This window comes from Meriones unguiculatus, chromosome 12, assembly GCF_030254825.1.
Source record: "Meriones unguiculatus strain TT.TT164.6M chromosome 12, Bangor_MerUng_6.1, whole genome shotgun sequence".
NCBI classification, from domain to species: domain Eukaryota; kingdom Metazoa; phylum Chordata; class Mammalia; order Rodentia; family Muridae; genus Meriones; species Meriones unguiculatus.
This window is the reverse complement of record NC_083360.1, coordinates 97,513,636-97,527,352: the sequence shown is the minus strand read 5'-3', so window position 1 is coordinate 97,527,352 and position 13,717 is coordinate 97,513,636.

The following is a 13,717-nucleotide window of genomic DNA, read 5'->3' as shown; positions in this document are numbered from 1 at the left end:
TAGGCAGCAGTCTCTCACGGGCTTCCTGCCTCTTCTACGTGGTGTACCATCACTATAACGGATGAATTCTTTTATTCTGTGTGTTATATTTATTATCTTCGTTACATTTTTAGAATTATGCTGAAATTGCCCTGAATTTGGCCAGCGTGTGGCCCCATAAACTGGCTCCTCACCCATTGGCCCGCTTCCTTATCTTCAGGCACAGCAACACTTTCAGAGATCAACTACATTTCCCTGCCCAGATCCTTTAAAGAAGTCCAAAAGCCCTCTGTGGGGAGTAGTGTTTCTCCATAATGCAATGGGACTACCACTGGTGTGCCTGGCTTACAAAGACTGTGAAAAACAGACCTAATAAGTTCAAGTAAAACACAGAGATTTTTTTTTTGAGACTTTAGCGTAAATCCTATTAAATGTGTGTGGTATCCTTCATATTTAATATCATTGGCATATGTACAATTAAAAAAAACAGCATCGGGGTGGGGGTGGTGCATTCCTTTAATCCCAGCATCCTAGGAGGCAGAAACAGGCGTATCTCTGAGTTGAGGTCAGCCTAGTCTACAGAGAAAGTTCCAGGACAGCCAGAGCTATACAGAGAAACCCTGTCTTGAGAGAGAGAGAGAGAGAGAGAGAAGAAAGAAAAGAAATAATAAAAAATTTAATTCCAGGCCATCATTAGATACGGTGGCCCAAACCTCAATATTGTTTCATGTTATTTTATATGTATGGGTGTTGGGTGTTTGCCAGTGTCTGTCTGTGAGCTTGCTGCCGGTGAAAGCCAGAAGAGGGCATCAGTTCATCTGGAGCTAGTTACAGCTGAGCCACTGTGTGGGTGCTGGCAAGTGGACCCGAGTCCTCCCGAAGAGCAGCCAGTGCTCCTAACCTCAGCCACCTCGGCAGCACCCATGTTTGTAAAGATCTGAGTGTGTAGTCTTCCCCAAGGGGAGCTCTATCAAGATGTAGCCCCGAGGGAAACAATTGCCCAGTACACACAAGTCCCTGGGTCCAATCCCAGCAGGGGAGGAAGGAAGAAAGGCAGTTCCGTGTGTGACGCCAGTAACATTGTGAATGTGTAATCTTACCATATAACCTGTGGACCTGTCCTCACGCCCCACAGGACACCATCTACTTCACTCTCTGGGCTGTCACCTCTTTTCGGGCAACCTTTGACTTCCACACTTTGACCCTTGACTTCCTCATTCTTAAATACTTCCTTTCTACCACGGCTGGATAGTCCCTTAAAAATGTGTGTCCTCTGCTGCCTCTGCTGGCGAATGCAGGTGCCCATCGAGTGCAGAAGAGGGCACTGGATCCCCTGGAGCGGGACTCGCTGGTTACAAACCACCCTGTGGGGCTCGCTCTTTGGGGGCCGTGGGGCACCAGCCCACAAGGATAGGAGAAGCAGAGGGATGGGGGAACGGCTAAGAGGGCTGAGATGAAACGAAGGACTTCCAGGACCAGCTGCAGAGAGGCAGCTCGACTTCAGTCTAGGGTGAGGGAAGTATATAGGAAAAGGAAGCCGCCAGGAGGCACTCTGACAGGTGCTCGCGGGACGCTTCATTTACGTTAAATAGCAGTCTACTGCCTGTGCGGGGAAGGGCAGCGGGGCGCGGGAGCGTTCTGCTGTGTCAGAGGCTGCTCCTGTGAAGAGCCAGGCATCTAGCTCGGGGACGTCCTCCAAATGAGGGCGGGCAGAGAGCAGGAGGCCTCGCTGGGGGAAGGGAGTCCTCCATCTTGTTCCGAGCTCGGAGAGCTGTCGTGGCGGCTGCAACCTTCCAACACCCCTCTACGTGGTGCTGGGAACGGAACACTGGTTCTTCTGCAAGAGCATCGAGTGCTTTTAAGCACGAAATCATCTCTTCAGCCCCTCATTCATTTAAAAAAAAAAAAAAACATTTACTCGCGTATTTGTTGTATATGCACGTGTGTGAGGGCGTGCCTATGCCACGGTGCTAACGGAGAGGAGAAGGAAGACTCAGGGCAGTGGGCGTCCTCCCACCGTGTGGATGTTGGGATCCAAGCAGGTCCTCAGAGCTGGAGGCAAGCCCCTTTACTCACTAGGTCCCCTTACTGGCCGCCAAACCGCTCGTTCAAACTCTGACTGCAGCCGCTGCTGCTGTCTCCCAGTTACTCTAACCCTGTGAGACCTTAGACTTAGCGCCTTTGTGTCTTCCTTTGCTCAGTTTGTCCTTGTGGATGTATTGCCATTTTGGTAGATCTTTATGCAGTCAGAGCAACCTTGCCACGGTGTTTTCTCTTTTCTTGGGTATCTTCGTGGTTTTCTGCCTTTGCCAGTGACTCCCTGATGTCAGCCCCACTCTTCTCCCTGTCGGAGATGCGATGTTTCACTCAGAGCATCAACCACTGAAAACTCTGACTTCCTCAGGTCTCTACCGTTTAAGTACAAACACATCTCACACGCAAATCTCACATCCAAATCGGTGTTTCGGAAAATAAAAAGCCATTGATATGTATTATTAATAGCCTATAATTTTTGTGGTGGTTATTATTAACCCACTACCATACCGGTGAAAGACACAGGCACCTGTTATGTTTTTAATATGCCTTAAGCCTGGGGATGTGCAGATAAATCCCCTAAGCCACCCTGTTACACCCCCCCCCCCCATCCCACGCCACTTGCGTTAAGCATTCCTATCTGGGCCACCTCCCACCCATAATTCCATAAATACTTGCTTATGCTCTCTATCTGGGTTTTTCCCCCGCCAGCACTGATCCTCAGAGTAAACACCTCCCAACCAGGTGATTTTTCTTTAATCCATGGCCACTCCGATTTCTCCTTCCTCTTCTGTCTCCTCCAGCGTCCTTCTGTCCCCCAAGCCGGTGAACCTGGGCCACCTCGCGCTGGCCTGCCCAGGCGCAGGCGTTTGATAGCTCAAACAGGGCTCATTTGGAGGCAAGAAACAAGACAACCCCCCCATGTCGTCATAGATAGACGGATCCAGGGTGGCACCAACGGGGCTGTGAGGAAGGAGGAGCAGAGCCTCAGAAGCCTGAGGTAGGCCAGGGGCCTGTTCTGAAGTAAGGTGGAAGTCTGAAGAATGAACAACGGTCGGCAAGGAGCGCCAACAAAAAGACCCCTGTGCGGGTGCGGCCACCCGAAAGGGAGACAGATGGACACCAGGAGTGACTGGGAAGGATTAACAGAACATGCTGGGCCAACCCCTGAGGGGCCCGTGAGTTTGTGAACGCGCGGAGTCCAAAGGCAAGGAAGGGTTCTGAGCAAGTCACGGCAGCTGTGGAGGCGCGAGGCTGGCGGGACTGGGGGCGGGGCCCTGCAGTGGGCGGCGGCGTGCTCACCCGAACGAGGGTTTAGGGGGCAGAAACTGACTCAGTTTCCCCGCTAACGTCCTCCGGATCCAGCAGGGCACTTCCCTGGAGCCAGAGCAGCGGCCCGGGGCGAAGGCGTTTTCACATAGCCTCACCCTAACCCTAAGCCGTAAGTCTAACCGGCCGCGCGGTGCGTGGAACCGTGCCGAGGCCCTCGCTCTCCCCGGGAAGCGGCGGCCCGGCTCCCGCCCCCACCCCGCCCACCCCACCTTCCTGCCGCAGTAGCACGTGCAGACTGCAGGACAGACTGCAGGACAGACCACAGCCACCGCACGAGCAGAAAACCCACGTCTCCCAGTCCGCACCGCGCGTCGTCCGCCAGCCTTCCCGAGCGGGAATCGCCTTCACTCCCCAGCCTGATTCCCACCGTGGCCGAACAGGTTTGACTCCTTAGCTAACTTGTTTTTACTCCAGCAGGTGGGGGTGTATGAGTACCAAAGGCGCCAGAAGGCGCCACACCAGAGGCCTCAGAGGGCAAGACTATTTTAACAATTTTAACTAACCGCCAACCTTTAAAACACTTCAATCTTATTTAAATCACCATAAAACGAAAGCCCTACAAAAGCTCCTAACACTGCAAGCAATTATGACAGAAGCAGATACCCCAATTTCTAAAATAAAAGTAAAGCATCAATTTAACTGCGTTTAATAGAAGTTTTCTACATTAGACGTTGATGCCGTTGGTAGGCTCTCCATTGTGAAACAGACCCAGTAGTCTTCAGGGGACACAAGGAGACAACGCTAGGGTGCCGGGACGCCGGCTCAGCTGAAACGGCCCCATTCCTCCCAAATCCAGCTAGTGGTGGCGCACGCGGCTTCTCCCTCCCAGCAGGAGAGAAAGGCTGCGACGCGCCAGCAGGCCAGACACAGGCTGCCGGCTTTCCTAAGCAACCTTAGACAACGGGCACCTCAGTGCAGACACCCTGACACAGGGGTGTGTGCGGACAGGGAGGTTGAAGCCTGGTCCTGAGGCTTTGTTTTCTAGCAAAGGTGCCAGGGCTGCTCTTTCCCTGGAATGCTCACTTAGGGTGTGTCCACTGAGGCCAGCATGTCTCTTGTGCCCTCTCACAGACCCTTGGCTTGTATGTGCTTGAGCCAACTCCATCCTTCATATGACACTGGTCTCACCACACAACAAATAGATTTAGGGTGCCGTGTGTTTACACCGCAGTCTCCCTGGGGACCAAAACTGCATAGGATGAAATAAACAGCTTTTAGTAGCAAGAGGACAAAGAAAACCATGGTCCCTTTTCTTGTGGAAGCACCTAAGTATCACTGGATTTACTATAAGAGTTAAGACATCTCTAACTCTCACTTTCCTGGTTTTGGTTTTAGATGGGACTGTTACTATATTATCTGAGCTGGCCTTGAACCCCTGACTCAAGCAATCCTGCCTAACTCTTGAGTAGCTAAGAATGTAGGCATTAGCCACTATTGCTGATTTCTCTGTTTTGATCTATAGTACCGTCAGTAGTTCAGATGATTTGTAAAACTGATTCCAGCATTTTCCTCCCCACACATCCATGGAAAATCCAGGTTTGCTTAATGCCCCTCGCTTTCTCTCTATATGTGGTGGAGGTACTGAAGAAAAGAGATCCTCCATCCTCTGACATCCACTTATACAGTCTTCCATGCTTTGAAATAAATGAATAAATGCCTTATTTGTTTAGTGTGTCACACGTGTGTGTATGTGTATATGAGTAATTTTTTTGTGTGTGTATGTGTTTGTGTGTGTGTTTGTATTACACACATGTGAACATATGGGGCAAAGCCAGAGAGGAGCTGTTTTTCTATCATTAGCTGTCATGTTGTCTGACACAAGGCCTCTCACTGAACCGGGAGCTCATTTTTCTGGCTAGGCTGGCTGGCCCGTGAGCCATGGGTCAGACACACGCATGGTGCTGGCTTTTTGTGTGGATGCTAGGAATTTAAACTCAGGTCTTCACACTTGTGGGAAAGCCCTCTTGCTCACCAAGCCCATCCCCCACCCGAAGTCCTTGCCATTTATACAATATACCACAATTCCCTAACACCCTATGTTAATGTAAACAATTTTTTTTTCTTTTTGGTCCATATAACTTATAACTGAAATTATCAGGAAATCAGTCTCTCTCTCTCCCTCTCTCTCTTCTTCCCCCAGTCTCTTTGTTATTTCTATCAATATTCAAGAGGGTGGGGATGTAGTCGGAGCAGCTAGCCTTTCTGCCATGTCCAACTCTGGCTTTAAGCCCTAGCACCACAACTGAAAATAAGGATGGTGATGACAACAATGAGCATAATAATGTTAAGTCAACAAAATAAATAGTAAGGCAACTTTATGATTTGCAGTGTGCATGTACCTAGCATGAGATGGCCTTTCTGCTGTTTGGGTAACTAAACTAGAATAGATACAGGAAATAGAGGAAAGGATTACTACTTGATATCCTCTTTATCACAGATAACCCCCCCAGCTGCTAGCGAGCTACAATAGAGTTTTAAATACCTAGTTTGGATACATGCCATTGCCTCCTGGACCACCCACCTCCACAGTGAGAGAACAACCATTCCTTGAGTGAGTATGGTTTGTTAGCAACTTTCAGTCTAGTCTTTTAGTCACCATATGGCTAAATTTCATAAATTTTCACTGATAATCTTAGCATCTAAATATTACACAAAATATTTACTTTTTGTTTGTTCATTTAGAAAAAGTGTCATCTTGTGTAGCTTTGGCTGGCCTTGAACTCACAGATTAAGTCATTAATAGTTTTGTATTTAAAAAAATCAGTGGTTGTATATGTCTGTAATTCCAGCAATCAGGAGAAAGAGGCAGGCGGATCTCTGAGTTTGAGGCCAGCCTAGTCTACAGAGCAAGCTTCAAGACAGCCAGGGCTACACAAAGAAACTTTCAAAAAGAAAATCTAAATATAAAGATCATGTCCTGTAAACATAGACAGCCCTATGATCTTTAATAAGAATAGTAAAGCCATAACTATTTCCACAGATTTTCTTCGGTGTTTTGCTGTGATTTCCTCGCAGTGTGCAGCCCTGGCTGTTCTGGAACTCACTTTGGTAATCAGGCCTTAAACTGCAGAAATCTGGCAGACTCTACCGCCCCGTGTTGGGATTAGAGGGGTGTGCAGCACCCCAGCCTGGCCTTCTTTTTTAACTTGTTGATGTTGCTCACATATGAACCTCTATTACAATCTGCTTTTTCTACTTAACAATTTGTCCTGGGCAAAGGTCTTTCTGTTTGTTCTTGTGTGTGTGTGTGTGTGTGTGTGTGTGTGCGTGTGTGTGTGTCAGTGTGTATGCACATGCATGCATGAGTGTGTGTACCTGTGTGCTGATTTTTATTTTTCATTATATTTTATTTTATGCATGCACGTGTTTTTACCTTGCATGTATGTTTGTGCGTCACATGTGTGCCTCGTGCCCATGGAGGCCAGAAAAGGGCATCCGATCCTCTGAGACTGGAGTTATAAGGAAGTCGTAAACCACCATGCCCAAACTCAGGCCCTCTGGAAGAGCAGCCGGTGCGGTTCATCAATGAGCCACCTCTCTAGCCCTGACTTTTAAGACAGGGTTTCACTATGGATCCCAGCTTGTCTAGAGCTCATGATCCCTCTGCCACATCTTCCTGAGCACTGGGATTCCTGCCATGTTCCAGCACGCCTGGCCTCCATGCATTCCTTTGCAAAGAGCGGATAGTATCCCCACACAGGAATACCACTATGCTAACTAGATTTAGGGGTGTTTTTATTGTTTGTAATGAAAATATTTTGCTGTTTCCAACAATGTCCTGCTGAATACCCTATACATATGTATTTGTGCCCTTGAATGTTAATTCATTGGTGTTGATTATCTGAACAATAAAAACAGAGGTAAAACTAGAGAATAAATAGTACAAGCGCTTAGATTTTCTTAAAGATTTATTTATGATTATACAGCACTCTCCCCTGTGCCTACACACCAGCAGAGGGCAGCAGATCTCATTAGAGATGGTTGTGAGCCACCATGTGGGTTTGGGGATTAAACTCTGGACCTTCAGGAAGGGCAGACAGTGCTCTTACCCTCTGAGCCGCCTCTCCAGCCCTGAGTGCTGAGATTTTAACAAGTATTGCCAAGCAGCCCCTGAGGAGGCAAGACCGCGCTCTGCTAAGCAACATTAACAACACTCACAAGGGTAAGTGAGTGTTTCCAGACTTCTATCAAGTGGGTGCCTTTTTCCTAAATGAAATCCTTCAGAATATAAACGTAAAGCAAAAAAAGCAGCTTTGTTGTCATGGAAATTGGCACGGTGATGAGAGACCATTAGTCTGGCCCATGTGGCACTTCCCTTAGCCTCTGTGGCATCTTCAGTGTGGCTTCCTGGAGCACAATTCAATACCAGAATGTATATTTAAGTGTATTTGACTGGCCAGGGCTGGTGGCGGCAGCAGCAGGGGCGCACACCTTTGATCCCAGCACTCAGGAGGCAGAGGCAGGCAGATCTCTTTGACTAGCCTGGTCTACAGAGTGAGTTTCATGACAGCCAGGACTATACAGAAATCCTGTCTCAAAAAAAAAAAAGTAAATTTGACTGACTGCTATGATTTTTTGTTTTTATGCTTTTATTTTTTATTTATTTTTATTTTATTTTTCTCAAGACAAAGTTTCTCTGTTTAACAGTTGTGGCTGTCCTATAACTCGCTTTGTAGATCAGGCTGGCCTCAAACTCAGAGATTTGCCTGCCTCTGCCTCTAGATTGCTGGGATTAAAGGCATGTACCACCATCATCTGGCACAACTGATACAATTTAAAACCAAAAGTTGTTGTGAAATTTCCAAGTACATCTCTATTTCAGCCACAGTTTTCAGGAATCTAGTCCCAGTACTTTAACTGATTTCCTTTTCTCTCTGACTGAGCATGCAGCTTTGGGAGGGACACACACGCAGAGGCGAGGGAGGAGCCCGCCAGATCAGTGGAGACAGCCTTGGCAGCCAGTGGGGTGACAGATGTCACCCAGATCACCCTCATCTCCAACTGGTTTATTTTATGCATATGGGTGTTTCGCCTGCATGTATGTCTGTACCATACATGTGCCTGGTATCAGAGGAGGGCGTTGAATCCCCTGAAATTAGAGTTGCGAAAGGTTGCGGGCTCTGGAGTTGAGCCTGGATCCCCTGGGAGAGAGCCAGAGCTCTTAACTTTGGAGCCACCTTTCCAGCCTTGTCCCGGAATTCAGATGTGTTGTTTCGTTGGCTTCTTTTCATTTATAATGAGCTTCTGACTATGGCTGAATTCTCTTTCCTTGGGGAGCTGAATGTGTCTTGATTGTGCTAGATATAAGAAATCTGCATCCCTGCCATCAGCATTTTCATTTTTGTTTCCCTTTACTGTTATGAGAAAGGGACAAAGTACAACAAAACATTTGAACAATGCTCATCAACAAAAATAGTGAATGCTGCCAAAAACAAAACCACACAGCTCAGCTCTATCACCACAGCGTAGTTTTTAAAAACTTGTTTATTTAACATGTACATGTGTGTCTGAGTATGTGAGAGTGGCACTGTGTGCGTGGAGTGCCGGGAGGTCAGAAGAGGGCACAGGTCCCCCAAGACTGGAGTTAGAGGTGTCTGTAGGCCACCAGATTGGTGCTGGGAGCTGAGCCCACTCTGCGGAGCGGTAAGCGCTCTGAGCACTGAGCCATCGCTCCAGCCACACCGCATACCTGAAGCCATCAGTGCATTGACCAGTGTATGGAAGCCTGGACTGGATGGAGGGGCTGGTGTGCGACTGTTGTAAACAGAAGAGCACACACTCAGGATGGGGGCACACTGCTTTATCTCAGCACTTGGCTGGCAGGGCAAGGCAGTTGGAGACTAGCCGGGGCTGATAGATGGCCAGTCTAAAAAAGAGGCGCGTGTGTAAAAGTAGACAAAACCCGAAGCCTACCCATATGTACAGCATTGCAAACGATGACCCTGTCCAGTGGTGTAACGGTGTCTTTTCTTTGTCTCAGAACTTAGTCGTTTTATGACTTTAGCAGATATTTTTCTACCCCCTCCCCCCCAAGGTAAATAATGAAAGGAGAACGCACCAAGTTAAAATAAAATACATAAGCCCTCATGTGTCCCAGTGCATATCAAGTCCAGGTACCCTTCCCAGCCCTCATCGGGACCTAAGCTGCAGCAGGACCCCTCTGGATGGAGGCTTCAGATTCCCACTGCCCCGGGCACCGTCAGGGTCTCTCTCCACTAGTACTGTTTTTCGTTCTTTCTGTTTTTTTCTGGTCAAACTGAAGAGAAATCATCCAAGGTTGATTCCAAAGTGGATAATAGTCTAACACTTCTTAAAGGCGTTCAGAGACCCTGGCTCTTAGAGACAAGGATAGAGTATAGATGATGACCTAGAGGGCAGATCTTTAGCCTCAATCAGATGCTTATTGTGAAAGAGGAAACAAATACACAAAACGCCGTGGGGACCGCTAGCTGCTACAGGGGTGAAAATGTACAAACCCCCACGAGTACCCTGAGTTTGTGTCTCACTGGGGAAGCAAGGCCTACCCACCAAGGACTTCCTTGACAATAATGTGAGACGTGTTACCCAGATCACAATTGCTTCAGAAGTTCAACCCTTCTGTATCCTTGGCTCAACCCGTCTTGATTTCTCCTCTGCCAGTCACGTGCCCTAAGCCACTCTCATTCACTTTTCCATCCAGTGTGAGGCAAGGGCCACGTCTGCTTTCTCAGCTTCCTCTCCCAGGTGCTAAGAACTGCTGGCGCCAGGGCTGTGTTTCCCGGCTTGACTTTGCTGGACAAATAGCTCGCAGTAGCTCTTCCATTTTTCCTGCCTTTCTGAACACTCCAATCTCAGTGGAGCTTTAATGACTGGTGTCAGAAAATCACTGTCACTGCTGCCTGTTTCACTTCCATTTCAGCTACCAGGACTTAGTATTCTGCAAGCGACTTCAGCTTTCCTGCCTCTGAGCCTTTGCTGAGGCGCCTGCCCTCATCAGGCCAAGACCTTCTCACCTCTCATTTCCCAAGCCCTGTTCAAACCATTCCAGACATAGCGACTGTCAGCTTTACTGTTGCAGCTGTTTTTCATCCGGTCCTGACATACATCTCTGTACTCCTTCCCATACCCCAACAGACCAAGTCCTTAATCTTTTTTGACTGAATAAATTTACCTAAATGATTAAAATTTAATTTTGCTTTCATCAAAAGGCAAATTAAAGTCTCTGTAATCTCCAATTCTGTTAAATTAATACATTGAGCTAAGGGAAATTGCAGAATGGTCTCTGCTTTAGAAGAATACAGATTTCTTTTCAATTATTTGAACAATGTTAATGGAATGATTAAAATTAAATCATGGTTATTCACCAAAAGGAGTTGCTTCTGAGATATGTGTGCATATAATAAGTATTCTTGCAATTTCTGGTCAACATGAAATTTCCATGGAAACAGATCTCACACACTGGAGAAGAAAGGAATTGGATTGTGTTTGAACAGCATTTTGTCATCTCCATGGAGCTACTAGTGCTAAATATCTCTGAGTTCAGGGAACTGTAATTTAATACTACTTAACTAAAGACATAGTATCTAATGCTTTTTAAAATGGCAGAATCTGCTATTAATTTAAATTTTTTATTAACATATGGAGGTAATATAAAAGGAGCTTTTAATATTTCTTGGCTTACACTCTAATTTCAGCAAGCACAATGCCTTTTGTCTTTTTGCCAGTGCAGAAAAAGAACAGAAATTAAAAGTTCATCATAGAAAGGATAACATTGCTATATTTAGCTACAGGTAAAATAATTTATTCTAGATGTCAACCAATATGTTTAATTTTTTTTATTTTAGTTAATTTATTTAGATGAAGTCTCACCATCTAGCTCTGGCTAACCTGGAATTCACTATGTTTATGGTTGGCCATGAACTCAGAGATCTATCAGCCTCTGCTCTAGAATGCTGGGATTAAAAGAATGTACCACCATGACTGGCCAATATTTGTTTTTTTAAAAATATCTCTAGTCTACAAACATTGTCTTACAGTAAGATGCCTAACAATTTTGATTCCTGATATTATTAACCAAATAAAGACCATTTAAAAAGCACGTCTAGAAAATCCTTTTCACTGACTAATGGTAATGTGAATCTTTTTGTAAGCACTGTAAAATGTACTCAAGTACTCAACATTATTAGAAAGTCTGAATCTTGAGAATTATACTTCTCCATGTGTCTCTGGAATATTAATATACCTTTGTAGGCAACTGTTCAAGAACCATCATTAGTACAACTAGTTTTCTTAAGGCTTTCATGTATTGTAGATCAGCTGTAAACTGTCATGTTTACATTTCAATAAATATATGAAAGCCAGCATAGCAAGGCTGGACATGATGCCACATGACTTTAATCCTGGCCCTCAGAAGCAAGAGGCAGACATATCTCTGTGAGTTCTAGACCAGTCTGTTCTACATAGAAAACCCCAAGACAATCAGGGCTACATACTGAGAATCCCCAAATCTTGTCTCAAAACAACAAAAGCCAACACAAATCCAAACAAACAAAAACAAATCAGTATATCAGACAAAAGGAAAATGATTATAAAATCCGCACAGACTTTTCACTAAAAGGTTCACACAGACCACTAAACACTAAGAGGGCACATTCCACACCCCTTGTTTAGCAACCGTAATCACTGATTATAATCTTAAGAAAAGAATGATTCGGTGTTTGAATGTGTCCCTGAAACATTCAGGATTGCAAACTTACTCCCAGATTCAGGTGCTGCTGGTGTCTAGAAGTAGGTCCTTTCAGAAGTGGAGCTGAGCCCTTATGCCGAGGTTAGAGGCTGCAGACGCCTGCCTGCAGGCATGCCCACTCCCCACAGAAGGCTCCTTAGCCTTCACATGCAGCACAGGAAGACCCTACTAGACCCAGCACCTTCGTGCTGACTTCTCTGACCCTGTAAGAATCGAATCTCTGCACTTCACAAATTACCTATTCTGTGGTTTTCCTTTATAGCAACAAAACAGACTAAGAAACATTCGTTAGCAGAAAATAAGTGACACGATAGTAGACTCTGCTATAAGATAATTCTCTATGCCAGGACCCCCTTTGCAGGGAAGAATCACAGCCCTTGCTCTGCCAGTGGCAAAAACAGTTGAGAAATAAAAGGTTACCGAAAGCTGCCAATGGAATATCATTTCCATTCGGGCTAATTTTAATCATTTTCTGGAAAAGTATCAATTGATATATGAACATATTTTAGTTTTCCAAATTCTGAGATATGAGTTATGTCCATTTGTTGCTTAGAATGGCTCCAACCCCAGGTTTTAAGTTTAACTTTATGTACAAATTTTAAACAAAACTGATGAGCAATAATCTCTAACCAAGACATACAGAACATGGTAAACTTACACATTCGAAACAGACAAAACGCCTTTGCTGTTTGCTGAATCCAATTTTTGTGACCACAGAGGCTTTGTAGTGGAATTAACCATTAGCTTTCTTACCGGAGAAACTGAGAAGCTGCCTCCCCCCCAACCCCCGCCGAGTGATTTTAGCTGTTGCTTGACACTGCTCAGCAAATTTTGACTTCCACAATAAATGATCTTCTCCTGTGAAACATTCTCTGGCCAATTGCTCCCAGTCCCCTGAGCAGAGGGCCTCAGTAGACAAGGACTCTAATGGAGCTTGAATAAAAGGTGCTGTAGGACCATACTGAGCACATGCAGTTTTCAATTCTTTTAATTGTTGAAAAGATTTAGGAGCATAGACTCTCACCATATTATCCTATCCATCAGGTTGCTCTATAACTGGAAAACCATAAAACTCAGGTGTATCTTCTTTCTGCCTAGCTTACTGTAAAGAAGCTTGTAAAGGGGACACAGTTGCTTGCACAGTGGGCAAAGGAAAAGGTCCTCTCGTCTTTTGAGCTATAATGTTGTGCCCGATTCACAAGACCCCCAAAGACTGCCAGGAGTTAAGTCTGTTGCAAAACACATGAGAATCTTTTTATTACAAGCTCGAGTTTGGGCTCACACCCTCACTGATGCAGCAGTTGAAAGTAGAGCCTTGTGCTCAGGGTAGGTGGGTGGGTGATTTAAAGGTCCCAGTCCCTCCCACATGCCCAAAGCAGGGAAATTCCTGTCTGGCAAGCATCTATTGGTTGAAACACAAAAATAATAAATGTAATAAAATGTAAAATAAAAAGATGTAATAAAAAGATTCAGATCTTGGAATCAGATGGTTGCATGCTGCCATGTGGGTGCAGAGAATTGAACCCACATCCTCTGCAAGAGCAACAAGTGCTCTTAACTGCTGAGCCAACTCTCATCTACCATATTTTTGAGATGTAGCCAATCGCTGAATCTGGAACTCACTTACGCAGTAAGACCACCTGGCTG